The sequence below is a fragment of the Dermacentor albipictus genome, chromosome 10 (assembly GCF_038994185.2).
Source record: "Dermacentor albipictus isolate Rhodes 1998 colony chromosome 10, USDA_Dalb.pri_finalv2, whole genome shotgun sequence".
In the NCBI taxonomy this organism is placed as follows: Eukaryota; Metazoa; Arthropoda; class Arachnida; order Ixodida; family Ixodidae; genus Dermacentor; species Dermacentor albipictus.
The window spans coordinates 50,041,404-50,057,324 of NC_091830.1; the positions used below are offsets into that span (position 1 = coordinate 50,041,404).

General features: G+C 50.5%; 1 long non-coding RNA gene and 5 other non-coding genes across 6 annotated transcripts in view; 1 reads left to right on the forward strand and 5 right to left on the reverse strand.

Moving 5' to 3' along the window:
* LOC139050995 (uncharacterized) overlaps nucleotides 1–15,921 on the forward strand; it is a 177,069-nt gene that overhangs the window by 59,817 nt on the left and 101,331 nt on the right. The window lies entirely within an intron of this gene.
* TRNAL-CAG (transfer RNA leucine (anticodon CAG)) lies at nucleotides 12,148–12,231 on the reverse strand. The gene has a single exon. It is a non-coding gene; the product is annotated as a tRNA-Leu (tRNA).
* On the reverse strand, nucleotides 12,371–12,454 carry TRNAL-CAG (transfer RNA leucine (anticodon CAG)). The gene has a single exon. It is a non-coding gene; the product is annotated as a tRNA-Leu (tRNA).
* Nucleotides 12,594–12,677, reverse strand: TRNAL-CAG (transfer RNA leucine (anticodon CAG)). The gene has a single exon. It is a non-coding gene; the product is annotated as a tRNA-Leu (tRNA).
* TRNAL-CAG (transfer RNA leucine (anticodon CAG)) lies at nucleotides 12,817–12,900 on the reverse strand. Its single transcript has one exon. It is a non-coding gene; the product is annotated as a tRNA-Leu (tRNA).
* On the reverse strand, nucleotides 13,040–13,123 carry TRNAL-CAG (transfer RNA leucine (anticodon CAG)). Its single transcript has one exon. It is a non-coding gene; the product is annotated as a tRNA-Leu (tRNA).

Genomic DNA, 15,921 nt, shown 5'->3' on the forward strand with positions numbered 1-15,921 from the left:
TAACCGGGGAGCGTGGTCGGGGCGTTGTTGGTTTCTTGAAGTAGGATAGCATCCGGGCGGTGGGTATGTTGGCGTAGGTATTGATTGAGTACCGGTTGTTTATGGTGAAAGCCTCGGCAGTTCCACTGCCAAATGAGGGCGTCTTGATTAGTGTGAGCCATGATGGGAGATGGTGGATGTCGCCATCGGCGACCCGGAAGGGTCGCAGACGGGGGCGGCATGGCTTGGAGGCGTGAGAATATGAGTTTCCAGGTTGGTCACGCGTTGGACAATACCAATGAAGGCTTGCTGGATGGAGTCCAGTGCATGTTGGAAAGTGCTAATAGTTGTTTGAAGTGAGATGAGCATGTCTTTAACTTCAGAGCGGACCTGGCCCATGGCTCCATCTTGCAGGGCTCTCTTCTTGGGGCGGGAGTCGAGGGGGCCTCCTGACTAGGGGCAGGGACGTTCTGTGCGATAGGTGTAGGGGCTGGTGTTTGGGACTGTTTGAGGTCTCTAACCTCGTGCGAGAGTTTAGTTAGGAGATCGCGTAGGATGGCGTTCTCGCGCTTAAGCTGAGCTATTTCTGGGTTTTCTGGTGAAAGAGGAGGGTAGGTGACTTGTGTGTTGGCGATCTTACGACCCTCTCGCGAGGTGCCCATGAGAGCGTCTGCGAAGCTCACCTTGCTGTTGTTGGTAGATGTGATGCGTGAAGCCGATGCAGACCGGGATCTTGAGCGTTGTTGCTTGGATCGAGATGAAGTTCTGGAGCGGGAACGGCTCCCCCTTGACGGTGTGCGGGAGCGTGGCCTGGTTCTGGTGCTGAGGGTGGAGGGGCCGGCTTGTTTATAGGTGGCTTGGCTGGTTGTTCGTCGTTCTCCGATAGGCTTGCGGATGACGTACGGGGTTTTATATCGAGTGGCACAGCTTTTGTCCGCGGTGAGATGGGGACCACCACAGAGGGAGCACTTAGGGTTACAGTTATGGTCGGCGGGGGGGTTGCGGACACCGCAGCCCCGGCATATCTTGTTATTTGGGTAGGGACAAATGTCCATACGGTGTCCGAGGCGGCCACACTGGTAACAAATATCAATTTGCTTCCGATATAGCGAGCATGGGAGTAATGTGGAACCGTAGCGGACCTGATAAGGCACATCCAGTCCGTCAAAAGCGATGATCACTGTTGCAGGAGAAGCGATGCGCTTGGCTGCCAAGGCTGTCGGGTTTCGGGCAGTGACAATTTTGTTGTGGATCTGCTGGGGAGTCTCCGTGAGTGGGATCCCACGGATGACCCCCTTCGTCGTGTGCTCAGCTGCGGTTTCGTATGCGTTGACCTCGAGGTTGACGCCGTTCACATGGATAGAGCGGATGCGAGCGTACCGGTCTGCATGGTCCGGGCGAGGTGTGCTGACGACAACGATGTTTTGTTGCGTATTCGGGCAGACAGTGTCTTCTGAGCGTTCTTCGTCCGTGAGGTTGGCTGCTTGGAGAATGGCGGTGGTTACCACGGGACTGCCGATGTTGGCTATATGAAGGGCGCCCTTGGGGCGGATGACAATCTTGATATCCTCCGTCGGAAGCGGCGGCATGCGGCCCGCCTTCAAAACTTGAGGGGCCGATTTACGCTCGAGCCGCCCATCGCCGCAAGCCGCACCGCACGCGTGCGGTCGCGCGAAGGATTGCACGTATCAAGCACTTGTGCACTAATTTCGGTTTACAATGTGTAAGGTATGCACTGTGCACTTAGTGTAAATGGTAATTTGTGCACAAGTGCTGGATACGTGCAATTTTTTACGCGACCGCAAGCGTGCGGTGCGGCTTGCGGCGATGGACGGCTCGAGCGTAAATCGGCCCTAATAACGGGCTGCCTCGCCCGAGAGCGGGGCCGGCTACTTGGGGCTTGAGATGATTCATCGGCCGGAGTCAAGTTGTCCGTGCCGCGTTTTGAGCGGCGGGATCGTGCAGTGAGCCAGCCAGAGTGGGCGGTCACTTCATCTGGCGAAATATCCTGGCCGGCGACCTGGATCTCCATAGCGAAGACAGAGGTGCGGGATCACTCTTGTAGGAGATGTAAACGCCGCGCGCCGAGGCGCGACACGCCGCCGAGACCCAGTCGGTGCAGTCAGAGGCTTAACGACCGGCCAGCTAGGCTTAGCGTGGCGGCGACGTGGCGGGTGGAGAAGAGGTGCGGTTCCCAGGAAAATTGAAAGGCCCACCTGAAAGCGAGGTGTCCACAGAGTCTGGAGAACTTCAAGAATCGTTTGGTGAAAATTTTAGGTCGCTAATCACAAAGAAATCTGCGATAACAATAGTATTCCTTTCTCTATGGTATAACCCCATAGACCCTTATATAGGGAAGCGCACAGTCACGCATGAACTAATCGTGACATACACAGAATCGTTACGTATTGCATAAACCGACGATTTCAAGCTGTCTCAAGATTGCCAATGCCACTATTTTTCCACCGCGGCAGCCATACAAACTACTCCCGACCTCCAACGTAGAGCCGCGAGAACGCGTCGCGATAAACAAAAGTTGCAGATTGCTAACTGAGAAAATAGCGCGAGAAGCTGTTCTCTAGTGGAATATTGGACGCGCAACAAAACTTTTATTTTAAAGTCAGTCATAATTTCGCCTAAAGGCAGAATACTTTACAGTGGTATGCCAAACCGAAAAGTGATACCTCAGAGACGGCCTGTTCTCAGACCCTAACTAAGTACAGCGTTGGCAGCCGCGGCATCACCCGAACGCAGCAGCTGCGTTGCCGCTGCGTTCTAGCGCGGTCGTGGCTGACTGTTCTTATTCTCAGGCAGGCGCCGTTGCAGCACCATGGCATGGCATTTCAGGGCTGCAGCTGTACAAACTCCTACAAAAGTAGCTGATCACTGACGTGGAGGCCGTGATAGGTCACGTGAGAAACGAAAATTACGGATTGCTGGTTAAAAAATCCTGGTAGAACCAACCTTTGGCAAGCGATAGCTTGTTTAGTTGGACCACCCGTAGTGCCGATGCACCGCAGCTGGTCTTGTAGAACACACACACACACAAACACACACACACACACACACACACACACACACACACACACACACACACACACACACACACACACACACACACACACACACACACACACACACACACACACACACACACACACACACACACACACACACACACACACACGCATGCACGCACACGCACACACACACTAACGCACCGATACACATGTCAATGTTTTACGTACTTACATGACTACATATATACACATGCAGACTTATGTAACGAACCCTTCACTAAGCCACCAAGATGCACTTTGCAGAGAAAGAGGAACTGCTATTCAGCATTAAAAGTGTTTAATCACGAGACAGGACGTGCCGGGCCTCGTAGGAACGCGCAGCGAATTTGGGCAACGAACGCTCAGGTAACCTATATTCATCGTCACCCAGAAGATGCCCGCTCTCACTTTTAAAGGTGAAGCATTTCCTTGCCTAGTCGGAGCCAAGGTCAAACACGAGCCCGTCCAAGGGCACAGAGATTGTCGCCCATGCGTCCTCTCGGACACCGCTACCGTCTTGGCGCCTCCTCTCCTTGCTCCACTCGCCCACGTGGCTCGGTTGCGCTAGCTGCGCTGTGCTACGCGTGGGCCTCTACGTGCATATATACAATGGGCCCTCGAAAGTACCAAGCTGAAGAGGAGCGCAGGAGGGCAAAGGCTTTGCAGAGCCTATACAGTTATGCGATGCGTAACTTAGAGGCGAGGCAGGAGTCGAAGCGACGGGCCGGCGACATACGTGCGGCTGTGGAGCGCGAGCAACAAGATAACCGAAACGCGTTCGAGGAACAGCGGCACACCAAGCGGAACAGGTCTCCGAGAACAAGCGGTGAGGATTGGAGGATCGCCAATTGCGTGACACACACGCGTACTTTGAAAGAGCATTAAAAAAAAGGTTACGGGGTTTTACGTTCGAAAACAACGAGGCACACCGTAATTGGGAACTCCGGAAATTTGGACCACCTGGGTTTCTTTAACGTGCACCTAAATCTAAGTCCACGGGGGTTTTCGCAATGCGCCTCCGGCGAAAGGCGGCCGCCGCGGCAGGGATTCAATCCCGAGACCTCATGCTTAACAAAGGCGCTTTGTTATCGACGAATTTGGAGCGAGAGACCTGTAGCGTCTGCAGCCGCCTCCGGTTCTGATCTTCCGTCGCCAGGGTGTCTCAGCCCGCGCACTTGGTGGTCCTCGAGTGAGCGTTTACTAGGGAGGATGCGAGTTCGTTCGAGCTTCCATAACCCGCGTGGTGGGGAGAAATGCTTCGCATTGCCTTAGATAACCATCGAGGATGGTTTTTGCGGCATCTTTTATGAGCGAGTTGTTGCTATGCGACGCAGCTTACGCGCCCAGCGTCTCGAAGCGATGACTTGCACGAGTGAAATTCCCAAGAGTGGTCTGTTTCGCTTTTTCAATGCATACGTCAGTGGCTAATGTTGAGTGACGTTACGCTGTCTCCGTCGCCTCGCGCTCCAAATTTGGAGTGGCAGCGCCCCGAGCTTCGTACTAGGGCGCCACTGCATACATGTATTGCACGAATGCTTCCTACTTCGTACGTAGAGGTGAAGGCAGCGCTGGGCCCGTCGACGTGAGGCGCCGCCATTGCCTCTAGAGTAAGTGGAGATGATGAACGATGGAAATGATGATGGCGTAATGACAGCACGACCGCGGCAACCTCTCGGCAATGCAATGGCGACAGCTTTGCATTCTTCTTCTTCTTCTTCTTCTTCTTTCTCCTTTTATTCCCTTTACCCCTTTCCCCAGCACAGGGTAGCCAGCCGGTACTTACACGGGCTAACCTCCTTGTCGTTCCTCTCCTTTGTCTCCTCCTCCTCATCCTCCTTGCGACGACGGCCGCATGATCACACCGTAAGATCCGCCACTGCGTCTGTATACACTACAGTCTGTCTTTGTGTTTAAGTATTTAGTGCCGCCTGCACTGCGCCCGTTTTCGAGCACTCGAACGACGGCACGGGAGGAGTGCGCTCCCGCCAGCGATCGGTGGGCGCCCGGCTCTCGCGTGCATGGCTTCGCACGCGGCCTGCTGTCTGCACGAGACGTTACGCAAGACAGGCTGAGGCGCCCCCCGGCTGCCGCCGTCCCCGTGCTCGAAGGCCGGACGCGAGAAGCCGAATAACGAGCGCATTTCTGCTATTATATGTGTCCTTCTTCAGACGACAGTTTTGATGGTGTTTCAAGCGTCCCCGAGATCGCCGAGTTTCCCGAATAACGTTGATGTTGAGGAAACGAGTGAGGCATCGCGTTTCTTAAAGGAAACTGTGGATTTTCATGCGGTGTTATACTAACAGGTCCGTGCGCATAATATGTACACAAGAGGGCGATTACATATATAGATGTAAATATCGTGATTTAGTGTTTGATTGCTATTAACAGAGACGCGCTCCCTCGCTCTAGTTTGTGGTTTAGCAAGCCACATTATTGGTGTGAGCATCGTGCGCGGGCGTGTTCGACGCCCAGTAGAATTGTTGCTGGGTGACGCGTAGCAATTATTTCTCTCCGTCGCCACGTCTTGGCCCATACGTGACTCAGCTGATACGCCCCTATGGAGACAACGTCAGGGAACTCCTTCGTACTTGACAGCATGTCTACGACAAATTTTCCGCCCAATATGGCCTTGCAGAAACATCGGCATGTCAAAGTAAGGTATTTGTAAGAAGCCACCCTGTTGCTAACTGAGGCAGTAGCACCTGGTAATTCGGATCCTCGTTGGCAGACAACCTAGAACCGGGACCCTGTTGCGCCGCTCCGACGTAGCTTATGACAACCACCTCTGTGCGCTTCGGCGGCCGACTGCGCCACTCGTCAGTGAAAAATCATGAGCCATTCGATGCAGCAAGCCTTTCACGACGTGATGCAGCACTGCTATGTCGGCTGTGGGTAGGAGTAGCATTCACCAACTCCTACAGCTGTCGTATTGGAATGGCGGACTCACCAATGTGCGCTAAGTGCAAGTGTGAAGAGACCATCAGTCATCTTCTGTGCCGGTGTTCTCGCTTTCATAATCAACGTCAGAGTCTCCAGTGTGCCTTGGATAGACTGGATGACAGGCCATTTTAAGGAAGCAAAGATCTTGGGAGCCTGCCCTCACAGTTCATTAGCGCAGAAAGCAGTTCGAGCGCTTTTACACTACCTGAAGGCAACAGACTTAAGTGCCCGACTATACACATCCTACATCTAACTTAGTACATGTGAAAGTGCGGTATCGACTCTTGCTTTCTCTCTCTCTTTCACTCCCCATTCCCCTCCCCATGTGTAGGGTAGTAAACTGGACTCAGTCTGGTTAAGCTCCCTGTCTTTCCTTCTTCTCCCCCCTCTCTTCTTCCTTCTGTTATATGCCTCCTTTTCAGGATTACATATGCTGTGACAGGAGTAAATAATTGTTTGAATTCGGTGACTTAAGCATTGGGGTCGGAATCTGCTTTAAAGGTCTGTCGCAGCATGTATCTCCCACGCTGGGGTACATTCGAAGCGTGCGCCTTTGGCAGTTTGATGTTGGGGCCACTTCGAGCATTGATGTTATGCCCATGATCCTGCTTATGTTTAGAAAAAAGTTTATTTGAACAAGAGACGATAGAAACATTGAGTCAGAATCACGACACAATTCCCATGCACGCCAAGTTTTCAAAGTTGTGTCCTCACTCTCCAACAAGTAACCACATAGACCTACGGAAGCGCACAGTCACGCATTGACTAATTGTGAGATATACACAGACCTTGTGTAATGCATAAACGGACGATATCTACTGGTGTTATACTTACTTCTTCCGCCATTATTTTCACCGCACCAGCCATGCAAATTACACCTTACCTCCAACGTGGAGCCGCCAGAACGCGTTGCGATAAACAAAAATTACAGATCACTAACGGAAAAATTCCGCGAGGAGCAGTTTTCTATTGCAATAATGGATACACAAGATAACTTTCATTTTGCAGTGATCCCTAATTTTACCTCAAGGCAGAATTCTTTACGGTTGTGTACCAATCCGAAAGTGATACTTCAAAGACGGCCAGTTCTCAGACCCTACGTAAGCACAGCGTTGGCTTCCGCGGCATCACCAGAACGCAGCAGCTGCGCTGCCGCTGCGTTCTAGCGTGGTCGTGGCTGACTGTTGTTAGTCACGGCCTCCACGCGGCCGCCGTCGCAGCACCACGGCATGAGATTTCACAGCTGCAGCCGTACACACTCCTACAAAAATAGCTGATCACCGGCGTGGAGCCCGTGAAATGTCAGTGAGAAATGAAAATTACGGATTGCTGGTTAAAAAATTACCGACGATTACGTTACTTCCTAATGCGAAATTTGAGCGCAGCAAATAAGCTGTTTCACCTTTTCGATAGATTGAGGCAAAGAAATCGAGCAACACATGTATGCGCTATCAGGGCCTCTGCTCTGGCAGCTCGTTTAGCAGCAGCAGCAGCAGCAGCAGCAGCAGCAGCAGCAGACGGAGGACTTCCATCGGTCGTCTCGCTCATGGCTCAGAAAGAACTGGCAGATAATTTCGCAGTGGCGAACGGCAGCGGCAATTTCGCCTCGGGCGGTGCACATATACAGATCCGCCGCCACCGATCTGGCTCTCTGATTGCCACCACACAGGGCGAACGGCAGCGGCAATTTCGGCTCGGGCGGTGCACATATACAGATCCGCCGCCACCGATCTGGCTCTCTGATTGCCACCGCACAGGGGTTGCATTGGAGGAGGAGCGAAGAAAGGAATTAAGTTCGAGCCCGCGCTTGGACAACCGGAGACTCGCAGGAAGAGGGGGGAGGGGGCGGCGTGTACACCCAGTGGCAAACGATGGGGGCAGAAGCGCGCGCAGCAAGCGGACAACACGATAAAGGGAGGAGGGAAGAGATAGCAGCGACTGACTGATGCCGCTGACGCCGATAGTGAGTCAACCCCAGCAGCGGAGTTGGTTTCAGGGACAACGCCGCCGATGCCGACACAAACAATATGATACCCTCGCTTCCGCAGCGCTAAGAACCAGGTCTAGCCGTGGGAAGGTGGTCACGTATTCGTCGACGTGCCGGGGCCTACGTGAAATAACCGGCGCGTCGGCAACTGAAGAGCACCCTATCCGCCACACAAGAACAGGGGGGGGGGGGACCCTTTCCTCCTCTTTCTGCATGGCGGCGACGGTGTTCTATGCAGTCACGTTATCTTGACTCTCTAGCGGCGTCAGCGGCATCCAGCGGTATCAGTCGGTCGCTGCTAGCGCTGGGGGGATGAAAGGGGGGCGGAGCTGGTTACGAGGCCGACGACAACGCCGACGACGACGCGAAACCCAGGAACTTCATAAATGCTTTCTCTGTTCGTGCAAAATACCGCTATGTCGTCCGCATACGCAAGAAGTTTCACCTCAGCAGATTGCAGCTTGAAACCCGTGACATAGTCACTGTTGATAATGGCCAGACATAAAGGCTCTAGATACGCTGCAAAAAGCAGGGGAGAGAGCGGGCAACCTTGCCTCACCGAAGAACGCACTGTGAGGCGCTCAGTAAGGTCACCATTAACTATAATGCGTGTCATACAATTTGCGTGCGCCATTTTTACTCCTTCTGCTATTACACTACCCAGGTTAGCGTGCTCTAGAATGGAGAAAAGAATGTCATGTGAAACGCGGTCGAACGCTTTAGCCAAGTCCAGCTATATCATAGCTACCCGGCTTCCAAGCGCGTCAACACATTCCAATACGGTTCTGGCCACATGTATATTTGTAGCAATGCTACGTCCTCTGATTCCACAGGTTTGGTGCGGCCCTACTAATTTGTCGATTACACTCTGAAGTCGTTTGGCTAGTACTTTCATGTACACCTTGTAGTCGACATTAGTGAGGCTGATAGGTCTGTAGGAACCCACTAACATTCGTTTCTCCGCATCATCAGACTTGGGAATAAGTACAATGTGTGAAATACCAAAGGACAGTGGAACTTTTTTGCGTTCATAGGCTTCTGTTATCACTTGTAACAGGAACTGAGAAACATCATGTTTAAAGGTTTTATAGAAGGCAGCGTTCAGCCCATCTGGCCCCGGCGCTTTTCCAGACGGAAGATCATCTATTGCTTTCTCGATCTCTTCCAAAGTAATAGGCAATTCAAGACGCTCTTTTACATCATTGTCGAGTGTTGGCATTAGTCGGAGGAAATCCCCTTCAAACCCTTGCGCATGCTCGCGCCTATTGCCGAAAAGTTCAGCAAAGTATTCCGTAATAGCGCGCTGAATCTCACTAGGGTCGCTTGTAATGTGCCCCTCGTATCTTACTTGCCTGATTTCCTTCTGGCAAGCGTACCGCTTTTCATCTGATAGCGCCCGCTTTGTAGGCGTTTCGCCTGCCCACAAGTTATCGCTCCTTGAGCGTATTATTGCTGCTCTATACCTGTCAGTGTCAATTGTTTCGATCTGACACTTCACGTCTTTTATTTCTTTACTAAAATTTCCTGGCTTATTTGTTTCCATCCTAACCAAGCACTCAAGTTGTTCGCGAAGTTCCCTTTCTTTTCCTTTCTGTTTATACCGAATTGCGCTACTTTTTCCTATAGCTTTAAGCTTCACTCGTTCTTTGAAACTTTCCCATTCAACGGCAAAGCAGTCCACTTGCTCAGCTAGTACCCCATCAAGATCACTTTTAATTTCCTTGACAAATCCTTCATCGTCTAAAATTTTCTCATTTAGTTTCCAAAGGTACCAATTAAAGCGTGATTTCCTTCCCTTCGTTCCAAAAGTCGCGCTTACAAGGCAATGATCACTAAACGACACAGGTTTTACATCATAGGCTGTGCATAGTGGCACGAGATCAGCAGAAACGTACAGTCTATCTAATCTTGCGTGACTGTCGCGTTGAAAGTGTGTGTAATCAGGCCGTGTTCCAGCCGAAAACACACTTCCAACGTCCTCCAATAAATAATCGTGCACAAATTGAGTCAACAGTTCCGGCCTCTTGTCCCTCACTGGTCTACACTTCACTCGGTCAGTAGCAGCACATACACAGTTGAAGTCGCCCAATACAAGCAACACCTTGTCACAATTCAAGTACGGCTCAATGGAATCAAAAAAACATTTACGTTCACTTTCAACATTGGGGGCATAAACACATACAACGCGCCAGTGTAGGTTTGAAAAGGAAAAATCAACAACCAAGAGGCGGCCACTTTCACATGCAAATACAGACTCCACACTGATACCTAATGTGTTGCGAATGAAGATAAGGCATCCACCCGATGTCCCAACGGAGTGACACACACACACTTCAAAGTTGGCGCGGAAAGGGGGCACCATGCGGTCAGCATGTTCTTGTGACTCTATCTTTGATTCTTGCACAGCTATTAGGTCAAGGTCATTATCAATAAGCAGGCGATTAAGCTGACATTGCCGCCTTCGTGCTCCCAGCCCTCCAACATTCAAAGTTGCTACTCGCAATGGGGTTCTTAGCTCAACTACCATACGTTTACGTAATAAAAAGGGGCGCGCTCCGCATGGTGCCTACCTCTGTCAACCATGTGATTTTCCCGACTGGTGTTCCGCAATGATGTACGGGGGGTCTGTCTGGCCACCCAAAGGGTTGACTGGTGCTTGTCTCGAAGTGGTCTGAGGCACCTCCTCGTCGCATCCTCCACTTTGCATGCGCGCAAACTCGAAAAGTCAGCCAAAAACACCGTGTCGGTCGATACACAACCGACGCTGACATCCCACAGAACACGGGAAAAAAATTACGGAGGCAGTTTACCTGCCTGCCGTGACTCGGCCAAAAGGTTTGGCCGCGGCTTCAACGACGAACGTCGACTTCCTGTCGTTTTGGGAGGCGGCTCCCCACTGCTACTACCACCGGGCTGCAAGTTCTCACCGGCGCTCTCTTCGCGGGACCGTTTTCCAGCGGTTAGGGCAGCCGCTTCATCGTCGGCGTCCATGGCGTCGGCAATGCGAGGCTCCACGCGGTCCGGGGTTTTCAGCGAAGCTTTCGTATCGGCCACCGCACTGTGACCGCTGTCGCTTTCGGGGTCACGCTGCGCTCGCTGAGATGCCACCACTGCTGAAGACGTCAACATTGTCGTTGTCTTCTGCTTAACCAGAGGCGTAAACGAAGGCCCATCTTTCGTCTCCGTTATCGCAGTTGTCCTCGCTGCCTCTTCTGCGTCCGCCTCATCCATCAAATGCTCCGAGGCATCTTCACTGGTTCCAGGGCCGGCGATGCTTGCATAAGTACGGGGGCACTCACCGTCTTCGTGACCGAAACGTCGACAAGCTCCGCATCGCGGCACCTTACACTCCCGTCGAATGTGTCCCGTACCTCGGCAGCGAAGACATAACGGAGGCCTTCCAGGCACAACGACGAGTGCCAACTCACCCCCAACGTTAAGCTGGTGCGGCAAGTCGTCCAGTTTAACGCCAGCTTTCAATTTCAGCGTGACCATCCTGCTCGTTGAGCCTTTCTCTGACACGCCGTGCACACGCCAGCGCTCTCGGACCACCTCGGAGACCTTTCCGTACGGTGCGAGCGCGACACGCACGTCCTCGTCCGGCACGGTGTGAAGCAGCCAATGGAGCTTGGGACGTACGTCGTGGTTTGCCGGGTCAATAACCATGCAGCGGCGTTCTTTGACGCGCAGCTCACCGACGCCTGCAATCTTCTTAACGGCATCCGCATCCTTCAGCGTGATGGCCCAGACATGGCTCATCCGATACGCCCCCAGGGCGATAACATCCGAGAGAAGCGATTGCCTAGCCAACGCGTCTCGAAAATCTTCCACCCGGTAGGGGCGGGCCCTGATATCCGCGTGCAAAAAAACAGTATTTAAAACTAAACGCCCGGTTGGGAGACTTGGCAGTACAACCTGGTAGTCGTTTTCCATTTCCATAGCCCTGTTACCGCGGCCAGAAAAGGCCGCTGAAGCCGCTCCAACGGAGCCCGTCATCATGCGTCCGTCACGCTCGGTGGCTGGAAGCAGAATCCCATCCTGACGGGACACGACAGGAAAGGAAAGTGGTACAGAGCGAACGGTACTTTAGCTTTGCGTATTCAGAAAAGCGAAAAATGAGAGATGCAGCGCTACCTACATTTCTTTGTTTTACGTCGGTTGGCACTGCAAAAAAGCAACCCTTGTCAGAAGTGGGATTCGAACCCACGCCCGGAAGACCGGACTGCGACCTGAACGCAGCGCCTTGGACCGCTCGGCCATCCTGACGGGACACGACATGAAAGGAAAGTGGTACAGAGCGAACGGTACTTTAGCTTTGCGTATTCAGAAAAGCGAAAAATGAGAGATGCAGCGCTACCTACATTTCTTTGTTTTACGTCGGTTGGCACTGCAAAAAAGCAACCCTTGTCAGAAGTGGGATTCGAACCCACGCCCGGAAGACCGGACTGCGACCTGAACGCAGCGCCTTGGACCGCTCGGCCATCCTGACGGGACACGACAGGACAGGAAATTGGTACAGAGCGAACGATACTTTAGCTTTGCGTATTCAGAAAAGCGAAAAATGAGAGATGCAGCGCTACCTACATTTCTTTGTTTTACGTCGGTTGGCACTGCAAAAAAGCAACCCTTGTCAGAAGTGGGATTCGAACCCACGCCCGGAAGACCGGACTGCGACCTGAACGCAGCGCCTTGGACCGCTCGGCCATCCTGACGGGACACGACATGAAAGGAAAGTGGTACAGAGCGAACGGTACTTTAGCTTTGCGTATTCAGAAAAGCGAAAAATGAGAGATGCAGCGCTACCTACATTTCTTTGTTTTACGTCTGTTGTCACTGCAAAAAAGGAACCCTTGTCAGAAGTGGGATTCGAACCCACGCCCGGAAGACCGGACTGCGACCTGAACGCAGCGCCTTGGACCGCTCGGCCATCCTGACGGGACACGACATGAAAGGAAAGTGGTACAGAGCGAACGGTACTTTAGCTTTGCGTATTCAGAAAAGCGAAAAATGAGAGATGCAGCGCTACCTACATTTCTTTGTTTTACGTCTGTTGGCACTGCAAAAAAGGAACACTTGTCAGAAGTGGGATTCGAACCCACGCCCGGAAGACCGGACTGCGACCTGAACGCAGCGCCTTGGACCGCTCGGCCATCCTGACTTTTTTTTTTCTTTATTGCCTGTTTTGTTTTACAGGTGGTGGAAACAGAAAAACATGAATGATAAAAGGAAACACTTGGACCGAGTCTTGGTCCGATGTGCTCACATTAAAATTTCTTCAAGTTGCACAATTCGTCCAAGAGAGGTAGCCAGTCAGGAGGCTCTGGTTGCGCTTTATACAGTTCGCGTATATAATCCACGTTTACAATGAAATTTTCCCTGACAGGACGTGCGTGAAGGTCGGCATTGCGAACCGCTATTCTAGTCTGCCAGATGCTGTGAAGTGCTATCAGCATGAACATGTCGTACGGGACGCCGTCTTCATTGTCCACACTCAGAAAACGAATGCCATAACTCGTGATGGGTAGGTCCTTTTTCAATGTGCGCTGCAGAATGTCCCAATGGAATACGGCGTCCCAGCAGTAAAGAAATACGTGTTCTATCGTTTCGGGCGTCTTACAAAGTAGACAGTTTGTCGTCCATGGAACGTAGAGTCCCTTATCAGCTAACCATTGCTTTACTGGGAGCGTCCCAGAATGAAGTTTAAAGAAGAAAGTTTTTGTTCCCGGTTTTACGTTCATCTTTTTCACCCTTCTTAGCACGTCTTGTCCGGGTCCGACATTGAATAAAGTTCTGTACCGCGGTGTTGGCAACAAACAGTCGACAAGGTCTTTGTAAAGTGTTTTCCGTTTTACAGAGGACAAATACTCTAGTGAAAAGCGCACTTTCAGAAATTGAAAAGACTGCACTACTTCACGCAAGAATCCAGTCACATAATGGTACATATTGTTATTCGATGACACAACAAATTCTGGAACGTGTGAACACAGCCTTAAATTGATTACAGTTTGTAAAAAGCCATTTCTTTGGTCGCGGAGAAAAATAAAACGACACACAACTTGCCTAATAAATAAATGACACAAACCCAATCCACCGTTTCGGACCGGTAAGAATAAATTTGAGCGACTTGTTCGTTCCCAGGTCGATCTCCACACAAACACGGCGAAAATCCTGCGAAATTTCTGCACATTCACCCGCGACATACAAAGGACTTGGAACACATACCATATTTTGGCTATTAAAAACAGGTTGCATACACAAGCCCGTGCAAAAATAGAGAGCTCCCGCCCACCCCAGGCATTTGTTTTTTGCCTGATTGTTTCTGCTTCGTCCTTCCAGTACTCGTTGTTGTCACGATAAACCTCGAGTGGCACCCCTAGGTACTTCAGTGGGCGGGTTTCCCATTTTACATTTACGTATACATCAGGCTTCGTATCCCAATTTCCATACCAAAACGCAGTTGTTTTATCCCAATTAATCATGCTACCTGTCATGGAACAAAATTGTTTGGCTGTATGAACAACTTCACGTATGCTATGCCTATCTTGACAGAGTACGGCCACATCGTCAGCATATGCAAGAATCTTTACTTCAGTACTCTGTAATCTAAATCCGTGCACGTTTGAGTTTTGGATAATTGATAAGCAAAAGGGTTCTAAGTATATGGCAAAAAGTAAGGCTGAGGCCGGGCATCCTTGTCTGATAGAACTGAGTATGTCAATTTCTTCACTCAGCGCCCTATTAACTACCAGGCGTGTTACACACTGCGAGTATGCCATCTTTAATCCATCAAGAAACACAGTTCCAACTTGCACATGTTCTAACACGTTGAACAACACTTCATGGGAGACACGGTCAAAAGCTTTTTGTAAGTCTATTTGCATCATTGCTATTCGGTCTCCAAAGTCATCGCAAATCTCTAAGACGCTTCTTACTACATGTATATTTGTCGTAATACTACGACCTTTTATGCCACATGTCTGGTGCGGTCCTACAATGTTTTGAATTACATTCTGCATTCTTTTGGCCAACACCTTCATGAAAATTTTGTAATCCGTATTCAAGAGACTAATGGGGCGATATGACGTCACAGACTGAAGTTTGATGTCATCGTCTGATTTGGGGATTAAAACAGTGTGCGCTTCAGTGAATGACCGTGGTAGCTTCTTTTTATACCCCTCTTCGATAACTTCGAACAGCGCGCCGGCAAGCTCTTCTTTAAACATTTTATAGAATTCTGCTCCGATTCCATCTGGGCCAGGTGTCTTTCCAGTGCTTAAGTCATCGATAGCTTTTTTAATCTCCTGTATACTGATAAGGGCCTCCAAACTTCTTTTAGTTTCGTCGTCAAGCTTGGGCACTAAAGAAAGGAAATCTTCACTAAATCCACTCGCCATCGGAATACGTTTTCCAAGCAAATCGCGATAGTGGTCAACAAACGCGTTCATTATCTGACTTTTTTCTTTCGTCAGTCTGCCATTGTACATTATTTCCTTAACTTCTTTTCTTCGTGCATATTGCTTTTCATCACTTAGTGCCCGCTTTGTCGGCGTTTCGCCCATCCAAAGCTTTTCTGTTCTTGACCTAATAATAGCACCTCTGTATTTTTCTTTATCTAAAAGTTCCAGCTTGTTTTTGGTATTTTTGATTTCTTCAGTGAACGAGCCCGGTTTCACACTCTCTTCCTTTAATAGTGCTTGCAGTTGCGACTGCAATTTCTTTTCATCTTGTTTCTTCTCAAAATTTAGGATAGTCGTACGTTCTATAGCACTCAATTTAACATCTTGTTTAAAAACTTCCCACCTCGTTTCCCAGTCGTCTTTTCCATCTTCATACAGCACCGTTAACGCTTCACTTACTTTTCTAGAAAATTTTTTATCTTTCATGATGCTATTATTTAATTTCCAAAGGTGCCAGTTGAACTTAGGCACTTTTTCCTTTGTCCCAAGCGTGAATTTT